The following is a 17,499-nucleotide window of genomic DNA, read 5'->3' as shown; positions in this document are numbered from 1 at the left end:
CTTGCTTCTAGGTTGAAGTTCGTTCGCTACGCTCACTCACCTTTTGGTTGCAAATTGGCTGTAGTCATAAATATAAAAAAGTAACAGTGCTGCACCCTGTTGGTAATCCTTGTAACTTTAATGCTATTGAACATCATAGAACAGAACCAACTTGTTTAATTGAAACAGCTGTTAAGAAATTCCTTTTAAATATGAAAAATCATAAGGTTAACATGGGAAACTCCAGAGCCACTGGGGCGGAGCCCGAAAGCCCGATCAGAATAAAAACTACTTAGTTTTCCTATTTAATGCCCAAAGAATCGGTGTACCGAATTTCAGCCTCCTGGGTAAATGGGAAGTGGGAGAATTAGTGATGAGTGAGTGAGTGAGTGAGTCAGTCAGTGAGGGCTTTGCCTTTTATATATTTAGATTATTTTATGTCAAAAAAATTAAAGTGTATGGAACGTGTTAAAAATCAAAATAAACCAACCAAACAAGGTTTTTACACATGCGGCATCTGCACAGCTGCCAACCACACAACAGCATTACCAAAGATAACAGCTGTGTACTGATAGCACCGAGGGACTTATTTCTCCGTTATGTTGGTAGCCCTGCAGACAGGCCAGCCTGAGTCGGTCAGTTCTCAGTAGCTGATTCGCTCGCTACAGGGTGTGTTCGTCAGTGTGCTCGGCGCGGGTGAATCGAATCAATAGTGGAACCCTTCTTGTGCGTATCTAAAATCTCGTCGGAATTGAACAGTTTGTGAATCCTCAACATGTGACACATTCTGGATAATTTACCGTCTGGTAAGAAAAATTGTAGTGGTAAAAATAATTATTATGTACACGCTAATATTTTTAGGATATTAGGTCAAATCTATTTTAGGTAATATTTTGTTGATATTTTTTATGATAAAAAATGTTTTTATTAATAAATTTTAGAAATTAGTGTATTTTTATTCTACAGAAAATTTGGGTGTATAAAATGTCAACACGATTTATTGATTGGTACCGGTGTATATCAGCAATATGTTTACATTTTACATCGTAGGGGGTTCTACATACAATGCGACAATATTACCTAATGGGAATAATACTTAAATTAATCGGTTAGTATTGTGTTGGTACTTACACAATTTTGTGAAAAGAATGCTAAAATGTTAAAATGTAACATCTTTAAGCTAAAATACACTTTACAGTATTTTGTTTGTGTTTACCTATAACGCCGGCAGATTAATCGAAGTCTTAATCATGGACGACGTTGCATTTTCCCTGTAAACATATTGATTGAAAAAATCAATTTTGTAATATGATAGATTGTTTTGTGATTTAAATTACTAGGAAATTCCTCTAGAAATACAATTAGATAGAGGTGTTTTAATAATCTCCTCCAAACACAGTTTCCTAGAATTATGTTATGAGGAAACAATGGATTATTAATGTCAATTTAAAGCACCGTATATATTTATTTATATGTGAATAGGTTTATACCCTTTGTTGAGTAATAAGGCTTTAATATTTTACAGGGTAGGGCATCATAAATTATTGCACTTTATGCTTTTTTTGTAAAAAAAAAAAAGAAAATGGGAAAAGCTAGTTGACTCAGTTTCTAATTGACACACTTATATCACGTCTTGAAAATGTTTAAAGATAAATATTAATTATTGCTGCCATATGAAATGGAATTGGTATACAAGTTAATACATATTGTTTGATGACGCATATTCTACTTTGGTTCACTGTCAATAAGTAATAAATCTATAATTAATACAAGTGACAATATTGTGTCTTTACGTCAAAATTGAATTAGTATGACATTGGTTTTTTTATTCTCGTTAAACATTTTAATAATAAATAAAATAAATAAAAATGCCTTTATTTATCAAGCGTTTCTCAGTACAAATACTGCTTCTCAGAACAACTTTCGTCAATAACAATATACAACTAACAACAAATAAATAGAGCAATTTTAGCATTTTAGTCTCCACAGATTTGAATGTATGCAAAAAGAGGTATGATAGATTTATATATGTTATCTATATAATGTTTACTCGGAATATTTCGACAATGAATATTCAATATTGAAATGTTATAGTTATGTTCTGCTCCACTGACAATGTCGATGCAAGTAAATGTCCATTATAAAAATGATTTGATATGATCATAATCGGTTTACCTAAATTAGTTATGACACTTTAGGATCTTATAAATAAAAATTTGAGTTGATACAAAGTTTTTTCTAATAAAATTAACATTTTTTGACAAAATAGTTACCGGTACCAGTACGTCTGACGTTTGTATCATATTTAGGGGTTTTTATCAAGACACTTTGTAGTTTAACAGAATATTTTAATCCAGGTCTGATAACTAAAGTCTACCGACTTAAAATTTTTTATGGGGTAAGCTAGAGGAATATATTAACACACGACACGGCTACAGTAAGATTCAAAATTCATGTTTTCGGCCCCTGGACTATATTGTTAAGACAATAATAGGTTTTTTACATACCTCAGTCAAATAGTCCAAAAAATGGTATTGCTCAACAGCTTACATGTTTCGTTGCGAAGACAACATTATCAAAGCTTGCAACTCGTCAAAAACACATTTAAAACACGAACACGAACACAGAAGACATTAATACGGTACGAATACACTCTAAATGTCAATTGTGTATTCGTACCGTATTAATGTCTTCTGTGTTCGTGTTCGTGTTTGAAATGTGTTTTTGACGAGTTGCAAGCTTTGATAATGTTGTCTTCGCAACGAAACATGTAAGCTGTTGAGCAATACCATTTTTTGGACTATTTGACTGAGGTATGTAAAAAACCTATTATTGTCTACAGTAAGATTGTTTTAACTTATTGTCTAAGCCAGCGATCTGATTGGTAACACGCCAGATCCAAAGTAAATAAACTCAACTATATTGTCGACAGCGGCTACGGCTCATGCTGCGTGTTGACTTGAACGTTCACGCCAACGTGTTTTATAATTCCATTCTGAAATGACGTTGTGTTGGAAATGTTTATAAAGCTTAGCAAGGCTTAGTTGTGAGCCAAAGCATTCGCTATAAATGAAATGTTTTGCAAATTTACTTAGTGAAAAATACACATAATACACAACGTTAACATGTAATATTCCTCATCATGTTAGTAGATATAATATTGTGAAATATGGTAGGGTGTGTTCTTTGTGACTGCGATTTCCAACCAATGAACTGCAAGTAATTCACTCAAAGCTGGTTTAAACCATCCAGAAACTTGACTAACGGGTTGATACAAGAATTTAGTTTACAAACGGTTACTAAACTTAGCGGTTTGTCAGTGCTTTGTAACGGAGTATCCCACAACTAGGAATAGATAGTAATACAGTATTTGGAAAACTAGTTGAAGTAGGCTATCCAACACCGATTAGACGTAACATTTCATGGTCATAGTTAATCTCCAGAGGAAAGTTTAAAGTTATTTTGAATCAGTTGTGGTCATAAAATTCGTATCATTTAAGAAACTTCAGCTAAGTAAATGAACCTCACAGCGTTGAAATACCGCAGTCCTTGCCTTGAATTAAGAGCGTTCATGAAATAGGAATTGCATAAAGTAAGAATCATGGTGGTTGCGCTATTTTGGAAGAGAGGTTAAGACAGTTGTATATTTATTTTCACACCAAAGTTAAGCTTATTATACACGCTCGTTGAAATGTCCTTAGCAAAAGACGTCAAAACGCATTTAGTTCGTCGACGAAAGATATTATTTAAAGGGCAAACATATCTTATACAAATAGAATAGTCTTTCATTTAACATATTTTAATACCCACGTGTACAGAACTCCTAATTTTGAGCGATAAAGCATAGTTTTATTTGACCAAAACGTGTTTACAGTGTGTTAACAAATTTGGCAAACGCCCTGGTAAAACATCCTTTCGACTGTGGAAAGATAAGCTCTCCTTATTTTTGAAAACGTTCCAGATTTCAAAGCGCACGGTCACTTACTTTAATTAACAGTACTGAGTGGTAAATATACCAGTTACAACTGCTACTAGACGACATTCCCTACCGAAACCTACGCCTTCCACTAGTTTTGTCATTGTTGTGTATTATCGTATGTTAGAAGGAAAAATCCTATATAATAGACCAGCTAGATTCTTGAAAACCTTTCATCTCAGCCTGTGTGCATCGCAGGAAAAATCTACGCTTACTGTTAGAAAGATAATTTTCTGTATATGTGCAGAATCCCTTTATCTATCTATACTTATTTAATACGCAAGCAGGAATTTTGTGACAATTACTCCTCCGAAACTACTGAACCGATTGACATGTTTTTGGTGTCATTGGAAAGAGAATAACGTGAAGTTGTGCAGGAAACTTTCTTTTTAGGGAAATAATTAGAGAGTGAGGCCCTGGGGCCCTTTAAAGTTTCGTATTTCTCCATAAGATTAACATGGGAAACAAAAATTGTTTTGAAACTCTAGCTGTTGTCAGAAATTAAATATTGATAATTGGTCTCCATGGAAGCATGAGAAAATTCACAATGTTTACTTTTGCTTTGACATTTAAATGTAAACAACTAGAACTGTCAAATGCCTATTTCACAATTTTAGACAGCTGATAAAAAAAATAAAACAACTATGTGGTAGGTGTATTTAATCTTAAACTATATGATAGATTATTATAAATCTATTTCAATAATTATGAAACAAATTTTTCCCGTTGCGAAGCAAAAATTAATAGTGAGAAGAAAAAGATATGTTGTAAACAGTCAATGTGTAAATTATCGAAGTTGTATTAAAAATGTGTATAGTTTTGGATGTTGGTTTGTGTTTAATGATATAAGTTAGTTATTAAATTTTTATTTTAAGTTTTAAGGATTTGGCATATGACTAAGCCTATGATAAATAACACCATTTCAGATTTCTGCCAGTTATTGCCTAACTCTGTCCTGTAGAGTTTAAAGTAGCCTACACCTTATTGTCTACAAATTGGCTAGATAACTTAGGTAAAAATTCACCCTTTAAAATGGAAAAGGACTGTTATGTAAATTGTAAGTATTTCCATTGGTTGATAATCTTTTAGTTGGCTCTTTTGCTCTTTTAAAATCATTGGAAATTATGACTGTTATAAGTTTTCAACCAAGTAATTTGTTTGTAAATAACTCCTGTACTTCTTTGCAATTGCTCGATTTCGAGCAACATGTACACTAGTACTTATTTAATACGCAAGCAGGTTTTTTGTGACAATTACTCCTCCGAAACTACTGAACCGATTGACATGTTTTTGGTGTCGTTGAAAAGAGCGTAACGTGAAATTGTGCAGGAAACTTTCTTTTTAGGGAAATAATTAGAGAGTGAGGCCCTGGGGCCCTTTAAAGTTTCGTATCTATCCATAAGATTAACATGGGAAACAAAATTTGTTATGGAATTCCAGCTGTTGTCAGAAATTAAAAGTGAAATATTTATTGATGGTATCCATGGTTACAAAGAAAAAACCCGCAAAATTTAAAAATGTAAACAAGCAGAACTAACTGTCAAAATAATTTTGATTTCACAATTCCACACAGCTGGTCCAAACATATTAAATACTACATGATTATTAGAACAGGAACGGTATGGATCATAAACATAAATAAAATATGTCACTCGCCCGAATGTAAACATTTAACACTGATTAAATGGAACTGCCAAACTATATGTTAATGTCATTAGTATGGGATTCTTTCAGTTACGTCATTTGTTGGCCGAGTCTGTCCAATATTTTTGAGTTGCTATTTTACATTTACAACAATATTTTACAGGAAATAATTGTTAGATAAATTAATGGATATAAGTAATAATTCAGATTCTACAATCATTGCTGTTATTAAAATTGTGTATCCGCAGCAAACCAATATTTCCATTTACCTGGCTTAATTTCTACAAACATATTCCCTGAAAATGGTAATTTTTTCCTATTTAAATAACATTAAGTTAATTTTAATATGAGTACAGTACCTAGGTTTGCTGCTACAGGGAAGTAGGTGTGTTTTTGTTGAAATGTTCATAGATTAGTATGATTGTTATTGGTTTGTAAATCCTGTAATAATTTACAATTGCTCGGATTCGAGCAACATGTACACTAGTAAATTAAAATTGGTTTAAAAATAAACACTACAAATTGAATTAAAAAATTAAAAAAATAACATGGGCCTTATGGGTTGTACAAAATATAAACAGAAAATCAAAACAAATTGAAGAAATTACAATCACATGTTTTATTTACAGCGTGGTGTGAAAATAGAGAAGCCTGTATATTAAACATTTTTGGTCGAGTTTTCGGCCACTGGGCAACCTATAGTATAAATTTACTCGTTCTTATTCATAGGTCAAGCATTATGAATGTAGAATAAAGGTATAGCCGTAGCACCTAAATATATCTGTTATCCTGGTGTGACGTATGACACACGATATATACAGTCAATGGCATGACACACCATGACACTGACAATGACTCCGTTACCAGGAACTACGGCACGGCACGCGTCCTGCAATGGTCCTGTCACATGTCCTGTATGTAGAGTGGTAGCGCGACGTGTCAATTGATGCGGGTCGGGTACACACTGAGATCAGACGAGTAAATTAATCAGTGTTTAAATTTAAATGCTCAACAGATCATCTTCTATATCTTCTACGAAATAGTTGTGTTTAATCTTTCTATTGGAGAAGCAAAGCAGCAGATCCGGTTCGATAAATTGAATCAATATTACTTCAGTAATAATTTACACAAATTTATCCTTAACACGACCTGTATTTTAGGCACACCGCTTAATTCCTTATTTTTTTGTAGGATGGTATTAAAAAAAATATTTACGATTAGTAATACTTTCTACATACGTAACGTATGCTTGTGTCAAATTTATATGTTTTTATCGACATGACAAATGTTTGCTTTCTTACAATAAACACCCTAATTTTACACTTTGAACCACAAATGTTTTCTTTGCTATCAGTTTACATTTACTCTTCGTGTAATGAAAACAACAAGTTGAGTGAAAGAGGATAGCTTTAAATTGTATATTTGTAGATAACCAAACTTGTGACAGTGTTAAAAATAGACATAAACTACAAATTTCAACTATTCTCACAATTTTAATATCGGATTTAATTGTTTTGTTTACACAACTCGGAAAGTTCATACTTCATTTGTTGAACTGTTTTCGTGAAGAATCTGCTGTAAAACTTTTAACTAATAACTTTGCCACCTCATTAGTAGGTCAACCACGAAACATGATTGGAAAGAACCCTGTTAAAGTAGACAAAAAGCCTGCCTAATGGAAATATTTCAATAATACTAATTAGTTATCAATATCCCAAGATACATACATACTTAAAAAGGCTAGCGCGTGGTTTGGAAGAGTGTAAAATAGTAATAGAGTCAGTTCAGAGTCTGTATAGAGTCAGTACAGAGGTTGTACCGTTCCCTCATAAATATTCCAATGACGTAAAAACTAAAATAAAGCCGTTTTCTTTTAAATAACCTGATAAAAAAGTCCGCTAGGAAATTTAGGGGAATCCAACGACTTATCAGTGACATGTTGTATATAGAAGCATTGAACTCTTCCGCCACTTATCGTCAACATCAGTCGAGTTTTGGCTTGACGAGCAAATGTCACTGGTTTCGTTATCACGTTATCAGCGCAAGGTCACTTCAATCCACAGGGGTCAACAGACGACCTCGGTCCCGCCTCGGCGCGCCACTGTATTGTACAACCACATATACCGCATACATACCACATACTCACACCACATACCGCACACAGTGAAAGGTGGCGAGGGGTGTTGAAACAAAACCTTGACAAGAGGGTTGGGTAGCGATAAAATATATATTGATGTTTCGTCATCCATAAGATAAGCTGCGTTTGTAGGTGTGCATTAGGTTTTAAAATTAATTTTGCATCTTTTCGTATGAATAGAACGCTTACGTTCGTTACGGTTTCGTTGCTTACGTTTACGGTAGCAACAAAAGTGTTATCCCATAGAGGCACTATAGTCTGTATGATGGAACATGTCTTTTGACCTGGGGACTGGCCAATGGTTTAAGGCCAGTTCCAGGTAGGAGGGTCAGTAGACAGATTCCATCATACAGACTTTAAAAGGAATGGTCCTGGTTAAAGAAGTACTATACTATAAGTTTATTTATGATACGTGAACAGGCTACTGAGTATTTATTTACATAAAACTTGAATATTTAGTCCAAAACTACATTATTCACCATTTGAAGCCTAATTATGGTTCGTTAATTTTCAAAAAGTAGAAACGCCAATTGTATATAATGATCCCCCTTTTCAGCATTAGGTCGCCTCGCCGATTGAAAAGGTAAAAGGACGAAGCGAAGAATGAACCTCCTTTAATTAATTTCATAATGACATAATAGATGAGAGGATTAACAAACTACATACTGTACTTTAATAATACAGTATGGTAAATTCAATATTAAGCGTTATACTGGTTAAGTGTTTATAGGGTTCGTCTTGTAATCAAAATATATTGCCGGTTCGATCCTGTAGTTTAGTAGCTTTTAGATGGTTCGAAACTGGACCAGCTGACCTTGATCAATGGTTTTTAAATAAATGTTTCTAGCTAATGAAACAGCTGGTCTTAAAAACAAAAACAAAGATAGACAAGCATTCTTCATAGTTCAACACTCATCCTTCACTTATATTTGGGTTAAAATACCCACCTACGTCCCTATCTCAAATGGTAATTGGTTATGATTACAATATAACGTATAGTATAGTACTGAAGTAGTTCTGGAACAACGGTAACTAATGTTACGGAAACTAATTCTTGAGAAAAACCATCACAACGTAAATAACTGTAAAATCCTCCAGGTCATGTAATTCCCTTACTCAGTTAATTACCATGGATAACATTTCAATGGAGATCTCCCAAGCGGATTATCTTACCCAAGGTAAGTTCCGAAGTTTGACTCACTCCCAGTTGGCAATTGGCTGTACAGTTTGAGCCAACACACGTCACGCATTCCTCGAAGTGAGAGCAGAAATACTTTGACCAATTATCTTAATTAGTATTAATTATGTATCTCATGTGAGATGACTCAGTGCGTGTAAACAGACGAATGCTTGGCCGAGGTCCAACAGACAGGTAAACAGACTGGGTGATGTAATCCGTTACCTATTGGAAACTTCTTGTTTTGAACCGTAAAACCTTCGCAACGCATTATACAACGTGTAAAAGTCGAGTTTACAATCGGTTAAGTGTAACATTGGCTTCACTATCTAATCTGGAGTGGAAATTATGTAAACAATCAGCTTGGTTCTGCTAATCATTGACCTTTCGATTCAAGACAATAGAATGGTTATACAAACTTTTACGAAGGTGTTTATTTATATAAACAGATTTGTGGATTTTCTGAAACAAGTATTTGGTAAAAGTCTGTAGTGCTTATTCAATGCCCGAATTGATTACGTTAAACATGTTTACGCCACACTACACTGTTTTAACGAACTTTCCACACGAGTATTTAGTACAGAAAAAAAGCTGTTTGCCACCAGCTTAATCAAATGGGGTTTACTTACTTATTACTGTACTGATTATATTTGGCAATGAGTTAAAGAAAAACACAATATGAGTAGTAATTGTTCGTCCTTTAGTCGGTGGGAATATACAGGGTGGCCCAAAAAAGCGGTACTCAGACTTTCACGACAATTATTTATTATTTATTAGCTGTACAAACTTACTCTATCTATCTTAAAACTACGTGCTGTACATGTTTCCACCAATGTTTATTACATATTCCATTCGTATTTGCATGTTTTCAACCATTCCTGAACGTTGTGGACTGATGTACACTAAAACAGAAGTTAAGATAAAGCAGTGGTTTATGTACCTTTTTTGTGCCACCCGGTATAAGGAATTGTACAGGGTTCTTTATTGTTGAGTTTAGAGTAGTGTGGCGTTAAATGTCCTACTTTACTCGTCCATAATGTGATTACCGGACTCGTATGGTAATCCCGCACTCAACTTCTGGCACGGGAACGACAACACTCGTCCTGTAAATACCTGTTTTAAGGACTAGTAACTTAATATAAATTATATAATCATTGGTATTACTGCCAACTTTCAGCAAGAAATTTAAATGACTCATATTTGGGGGGGGGGGGGCTCATGCCCAATTGCGATATATGAAGCTTAATAGCTTTCCTGTAAATGCAACTACTGTATGATATTTTTTACCCAGTTCTTTTCCCACGTTCATGCTACATTATTCCTGAGAGCGGAGTACTGTCCGGAGTCCAGACCAGTTCCCGGCAAAAACTCGCCTCCACGCCATCCTTGTACGGAGCCTGGACTCTATTTGTCTCGGTCGTCGCTCCTATGACGTGATGATGGAAAACACCCATCTGTCATGAGAAAGTGAGAAAAACTTCCCCAGGAAACACCAATTCATCCATAGACACTGTGACGGAACTTTTAGGTGATTAACTCCCAGAGGGTGTTTTTGTGTTGGGATTGATTAGGTGATTATTGAATTTCATGTGTTGATTGTGAATGACCGTATCATAACAAGTTTATGCATTTGATTATAGTTCGCCTACGTTAATGTTGCATTATTTGTCACTGTAATTACTCATATTCGCCCGAATTTCCGATAAAATTATTCGCCATACAAATATATATCTTATCTACACAGATTAGCTGAACACAGCTTTAAAGTGCGTTTCTCTCCGACGTTTGTACTAAGTGCGATTTGATGAATACGTATTTTTTGTTATTCTACCAACTTTAAAAACGTACCAGATAAATTTATGTATTTTCAAACTATTACGTATCTTATGGTGTTGTAACACTAGTAAAAGTAAAATGGTATACTATAACATTCACCTTAAAAATGAGAAAAATGCACTTAATAGTGTTACCAGATGAGAAAAACACCTTCAGATTTTACAAAATGATATGTTAACCTAATATGTCCACAGCCAATGGTAATCAATGGTGGTCAGGTAATTTTCTTTGGGAGGAAAAACTAAAACTATTTCTTGACATACTTCAGAAACGTACTCAACTTTGACCATGGACAAATATTGGTCTTATGTGATCGTTGGACAAATCCTAGCCTTTACTCTAATACGAGCTAAGTTATGTCTGTCTGCCTGTTTGTTATATATATCTCGAAATCTAGCAGAAGGATTTTGAATAAATTTTGGAATTAGGAACTTACAGCCCTAAAATCGTGATTAGTGACAGCCACTACCTCAGGAAAATTCGTATTTCGTTATAGCCTACAACTCATTTGAAAATTTTAAAAATCAACATTAGCCTTATGGGTTGATAAGTAACTCTGTACGTTTATCAAAATAACAAGGAAAGCCAAAGATTGCCCTGAAGATTACTCGATATAGGGGAAAATAGTTCCCATCAAATAGGCTACTGATTATTTAACCCTCACCAACCACAACTTAATCCCTGAAGTACCGAGGCATTCCAATTGGATCAATATTTTTTAAATCCTTGAAATTCAACACATACTTCACAAACTGTTTACTCGACCATACTCCAAGCTGCTCATTAGCGAATGTCTACGGTTTTACTGGCAGTATTTCACTGTATGAGTTCCTGACATGTGTATGAGGGCGTGTATGTGACACACCTATTTACCCTGGGACTGAGCTAAATATACTTATATCGAGGCCACGTCCGTATGTTCATTAGTGGTCATGCTACACGCCCTCCCTCTCCCTCACAACACAACCCTTCCATGCTTTATCAATAATCCAATACCACGCGTTACCAGGAAACGAGTGTGACTCATTTGTTTATCAACTAGGACTTCCCCCTACACTCGTTGAAACAATGTTTCATTAATGCAAAAATTTCGAACTAGCTGTCATTTTGACAGCTATGATAGTTAACTCACGATAAGCCTTTATACAGAGTTATGTCATGATCACGTAGCAAAAAGTCTTATTTGTTTTGCAGGATTTGAACCCGCGACCTCGGGGACGGAAGCTCACAATCTGCCTTCAGACAGGCTCGTCTAATCTTTTGAATATCTTTAAATACAGCAATCGCTACCTATAATTACTCAATCACCATTTAAGATGCGTACACAACTATATAGTCTGTATGATGGAACCTGTCTCCTGACCTTCCGCCTACATAGGGACTAGCCAAGGGGTTTAAAGCCCGGAACCAGGAGACAGGTTCCATCATACAGACTATAGGGTAGCTCAAATATACATGAGATGTGTGAAATTACTAGTGTAAACCTATTATTGACTATTTCAGCTGTCCGATTTGTATGTGCGATTTATAAAAGCCTAATAATCTAGATCGTGCACACTTCTGACTTCCTACCTTTACTGTTCAAATAGGCGACCCTCATCCAACAATTAGACGAGCTCTATCACCCAGTTATTTCAGGTGCATTTGAATATGTCGTTGAATATCAAACATATAAACCTGTCAGCTGTATGAGTAACACTATACTGATACAACTGTGCAATTTACTGTGTAAGTAAATCCCTATAGAACTCACTGATTACAGATTAAACTGACAATAGCTAAGGACTAGGCGAAGGCTGTATTATGAAACAAAGGGTGTTCGTTTACACCAAGGTCTGGGAAATGTGACATCACATACAATAGCAGAGGAAACGCACACAATCGCAGCGTAGGTTAAACAGTAAATGTTAAACGCGACGATCACGTAGGTGGACTTGCGGGGTCTAAAGTTGGATTCACTCCAACTGGTGGTTTACAGTATTTCCAGAATTTTTACAATTAGATTAGTTCGTCAGCCTCTAATTTAAAATAATTGCCAACTTCGGTTTTAAGACTTTGTATAGACAAATGATTTTGTTGAACATATAACGAACCACAAAATAATCTATATGAGAAGATATTTCAACCTGCATATCAATTGTATAAACTCATTGATGACTTTGATATAACTATTTCACACAGCAGATTCAAATATACTGCAAGTTACACCATTTAAAAGCTATATGCTAACGAATAACGATGTCGACATTAGTATAGGCTTCCTACTAATGGTGAAGAAAGAATAACAGTTTGCTTTTTAAATGGTACATAATCAAAATTACAGTATAAATGTCAGTTATAAGGCGAGGAGCGTGTTTAAAGAAATTGACAAGCAGAATCACAATACAAAATCATTCCAAAGTATTAACAGCTTATTATAGTAATTTTCTTTGTCAAAGAGGTATTTTCCATTGGGAAGTAAACGTATAATTTCTCGTCAAACCATTTATTAAAATACAAGCACTTAATAGTAGGATTTACGTCCTACTTGCGGTTACTGAGTACTTAGTAGGAAATACGTAACAAAACTAGGAACACGCATAATTTCAGTTATTATATATTTTAATAAGATGAGAATCTTACGCGCAGTTGCAGTAACCTAAAAGAAAGACTGTAATATATATTTAGATAAACTAAATTGCATTACAAACTATAATACAGAATGTCTATAAGTTTTTTTTTTCACTTTCACTGTTTGCAAGGGCATTTTAAGTACCATCAATGCCTTCCCAGCTGATTTCCTCGCTACCACGGTTTTCTAGATGAAAATAAAGTGACACACAACAGGTGATGTCTGTCGGAAGTGGTGTCAATGTAGCAACAATAATGGCCCATCACCATACACCATACAATGGGACGTCACCATGACAACCGCCACCTCGACGGTTATTAACCATATTGTGGGGTTTTGTTAACCACAGGGCCATAGCAGTACAAGGCTGGACAGTGTATCTGGGAAATTTGTAAATATTATTGACTTTGGTATGCAAAGTGCCATTATAATATTCTGCTAGTGCTAATTTAGTTCCGGGTGATATCACAGTCCAACTTAACTTCATCGTCATATGCCACGACCTTTACCTCTTGTCATATACGCGTAATGTCATAAAATAAAAATAGTTTAGTAATGCCCATTGGATTATTTACTTGCTATGGGATTTACAGCCAAACCCCCTGTATTTTTACATACATTTCTGCACTGTTTGTACTGCCGACTATTTAAATAATACTACCTAATATGTATTTCCAATCTTCAATTATTCCTTTATGTATAAAAAAGAAACACAGATGGAAACACCGTAGCAAATGTAATCCTGCCTTCAAGGTTAAACATTTCTTTGACTACCCCAACTTTGCATGTTCATACCTCTAGAAACAAATTCGAGACTTGTCAAATATATTTTATATGACCTCCTAATCATTACCACTAACCATCTTTTGGGTTTGGATAGTTCATAATTTAGATACAATCTGTCCAAACCCTCCACGCAGACTCTCGGCAGACGGTTGGGGTAGGTACATAGACAATGGATATGTTAACACGTGGTTTGTCCCGCAACGGCGCGTCGTCTGCTAGGGCGGGGGTGGGGGTATCGACCAGCGCTAGGGGCGCTCCTAGCGGCGTGGTCCACAACTACCAGCATCTCCCGCCTAGCAACAGCAACCCCCAACGCTGTGGCTGTGACGTCATGCGGAACTAGGTCATCTGTCACGCTCAGCTGTTTTCAGTTGCCACCCCCTGCCAAACGACCCTGAACACCATCTCTTTGTTTACATTTTCATCAAGATTTTAATGATGATAAAATCACCCTGGATAATATTACTGAAAATAGTGCTACCTTGGTGTATTTTTCCATTAGGAAATATTGCGTTTTCTTTATGACCACGGCAGTATTGTACGTTGTTTATTATAAACAAAGCAATAAGATTATCATTGAAACGACTTAATCAACTTGTGTTGTTGTCAAGGTCTCGTGCCTTGGTTGCAGTTTAATCAGGGATTTATTATATTTATTGTTAACTCCGTGTTTATGTTTTTGAATTCAAACAATTTTAGTTGAATGAATAATAGAAAACAATTATCTATATAAGTACAGTATTTTCTGTAGTTATTGGTAGGTTTATTTTCTTTAGTTCCATTTGAATTGATTTAATATGAATGGAAAGTAAACTGTGAGAAATATTAAGTTAAAAAAACGTTAAAGGATACTGAATTTTGTACACAATATTTTGAAGAGTTGTCATAAAGTCTATAGCATACAAATAACTACCAAGCTACCAAAAGTACGAGCATATCTGCGCTGACAAGATTCAGGCATATTTCCAAAATACATTTTTGAAACAGTGCCTTTCTAAAAAGTGCCTCGCCGTGCATAGTACACATTCTCTTTGAGCTGGTGACTTATCGACGAATTCTTTTCGGAACAGTAACAACTTTTTCGGAACAGCGCCTTTCGGAGCATTGCCTTGCCGTGCATAGTACACATTCTCTTCCAGCTTGTGACTTATCGACACATTCTTTTTGTAACAGGAACAATCTTTCGGAACAGTAACAACTTTTCGAAACAGTAACAACTTTTCGAAACAGTGCCTTTCGGAGCAGTGCCTCACCGTGCATTGTACACATTCTCAGCTACAGTAGTGACTTATCGACGAATTCTTTTCGGAACAGTTTCAACTTTTTCGGAACAGTGACTTTCGGAGCATTGCCTAATCATTCACATTATTTTTTAGCAATGCGATTTTTTAAACTATTTTGAGTAACTCATTTCGGAGTTATGCCGCGCACGGGTCTGTCCGGTCCGCAGTCATTAACCCAACTGTACCACAACAACTGTCGTTTGTATCCTTGAATGGTACAATTAGCTTATATGAGGCAGCTGAACGCGGCACCTGCCTGCAGTCAGCTGTCTGAATGTGTTGGTCGTTTTTGTCTTAATTTCTCGTCTCATAAACTAAAATTCACTGTCCGTGTAGACTATCGAGGTTTACAATGTTCGAAAGATTTTGGTTTAACCATTGCGTTGAGACTCTGTAGTCACAAATAGAGAAGTTTTACCTTTGCAGTTGTTTTATTGGAGTTAGTATAAGAATTTCTACAAGGACATTTCACCGTTAGAATACGCCAAAATAGAACAGTGTTAAACTTTAACGGGTTTCATCAAAGCCTAGCATTGAGTCACCAAGAAAGCAATACAATAACATTGATTAAAGGAGTTATCTATGGTAAAATCTATCTATGGTAGATACATAGATAGGTACACTTAATGCAAAGCTGACTCTAGTACAAGCAACGTATTTTATATCTTCACACAATAGTAGATATTGAGACCTAAAGCCGATTGACCCAATTGAACAGACACAAAGGAGCAGGATGAAATAGGATAGATGCGGGCGCTTCTGATCATAGATCAACTATTGTTGTGGAATTAAACTAATCGAAAATACTATAGGGAATTTTCCTATGATAACTACATTAAATGGTCAGAAGAGAGTTAGATGGTTTTAAATATCCATACCCATATGTGAAAATGGTTTTAAACTTCGTATGCATAAAAGCTAGGTATGAGAAAAATCTTGGATAAAAAAGTAAATAGAGACCGTTAGTGTACAAATATATTTAAAATTTAGTGAAAATTCCCAGGTAATCCAATTTTAATGGGGTACATTAAGAGGATCGCAGCAGTCCCATATAAGTGTCATACTCTAAAATGATATTGTCTTAAAAATAGACGGGAGTGTTGCTATCGAGTTCGATTCCAGACACATCCACAACACTTGTTTGGACCGCTTGTCCTGAAAAGCGTTTGAACACTTTCTCCTGCGAGTCCTCATGTAAAATGCCACCGGCTTGGACAACAAAAAGAATAACAAGACCATATTATGCGTTGTGATCAAAATGTTTTTCCAACAAAGCCACATGTTTATCCCATTGAAACACGTATATAATAAATTGTTCTTGCTATAGGCAATGTTATCACCTTTACGTTGTATTCGACCATTTCATTTCTCAGCTGTACACCAAAGACCTTGCATTTTGTATCCAAGGCGAAATTAGGAAAAAATACTGATGGTAAACGATCGCAGTTTTAGTTGGATGATTTTGGTTGTATCAAAAAATGTAACACCAAACAACCAACAATCCAACCATCCAACCAATGTATAGCTCAGTTGGAGGTCATAAAATCGCTACGTGAAGACAGTTTGTCAACACTTTAATTAATCAAACGTTGAACGCAAGATTGAGTTTAATGGCCTCAAGTGAAGGGAAGCGAATGCACAAAACGGCAATTTCTCACACACGCCAAGTTGTAACAGTAAATTCAAACTGCAGAAATCACGCTTATTTTGTTTTAGCCTACGTATTTGTTCTTCATCCAGTAACCAAAAGTTGTAAGGATATAATATAAATCTAAATTTTAACATATTGGAAACGGTTTTAATAACGAACGTCAATGTTGTTGAGTTAATTAAATGTCTATAAACAAATTAATTGAGGTTTTGGCTCACCAAACGGCAAGTCCAATGTTTTACACTAGATCGTATTTTACTTCTTCATAAGCAGGCATAGAGCAGTCGTCATAAATGTCTTGTTAATTATTGGTTTAACCACTATCACGAGCTATATAGCATATCCGAGTAGCCTTAAATCCGTACCACACAAAAACAGCCACTTCATACTTGCAAATTCCTAAAATAATAATTATAATT

The 17,499-nt window shown here is 35.2% G+C and overlaps 1 protein-coding gene across 2 annotated transcripts in view; it reads left to right on the top strand.

The window, feature by feature from the left end:
- The first annotated feature begins 620 nt into the window (after positions 1-620).
- Positions 621-17,499, top strand: part of LOC128993336 (transmembrane protein 198-like) — a 29,619-nt gene continuing 12,740 nt past the window's right edge. For both annotated transcript variants that reach the window (XM_054417172.1, XM_054417171.1), the window contains exon 1: positions 621-785. The gene's annotated coding sequence lies outside the window, so the exon portion shown is untranslated. The remainder of the gene's footprint in view (positions 786-17,499) is intronic.

This window comes from Macrosteles quadrilineatus, unplaced genomic scaffold, assembly GCF_028750875.1.
Source record: "Macrosteles quadrilineatus isolate MER2022 unplaced genomic scaffold, UCM_ALF_1.0 Scaffold_4__1_contigs__length_99947679, whole genome shotgun sequence".
In the NCBI taxonomy this organism is placed as follows: domain Eukaryota; kingdom Metazoa; phylum Arthropoda; class Insecta; order Hemiptera; family Cicadellidae; genus Macrosteles; species Macrosteles quadrilineatus.
The sequence above is the reverse complement of the archived record's forward strand: the minus strand, read 5'-3'. Positions and strand labels throughout refer to the sequence as shown.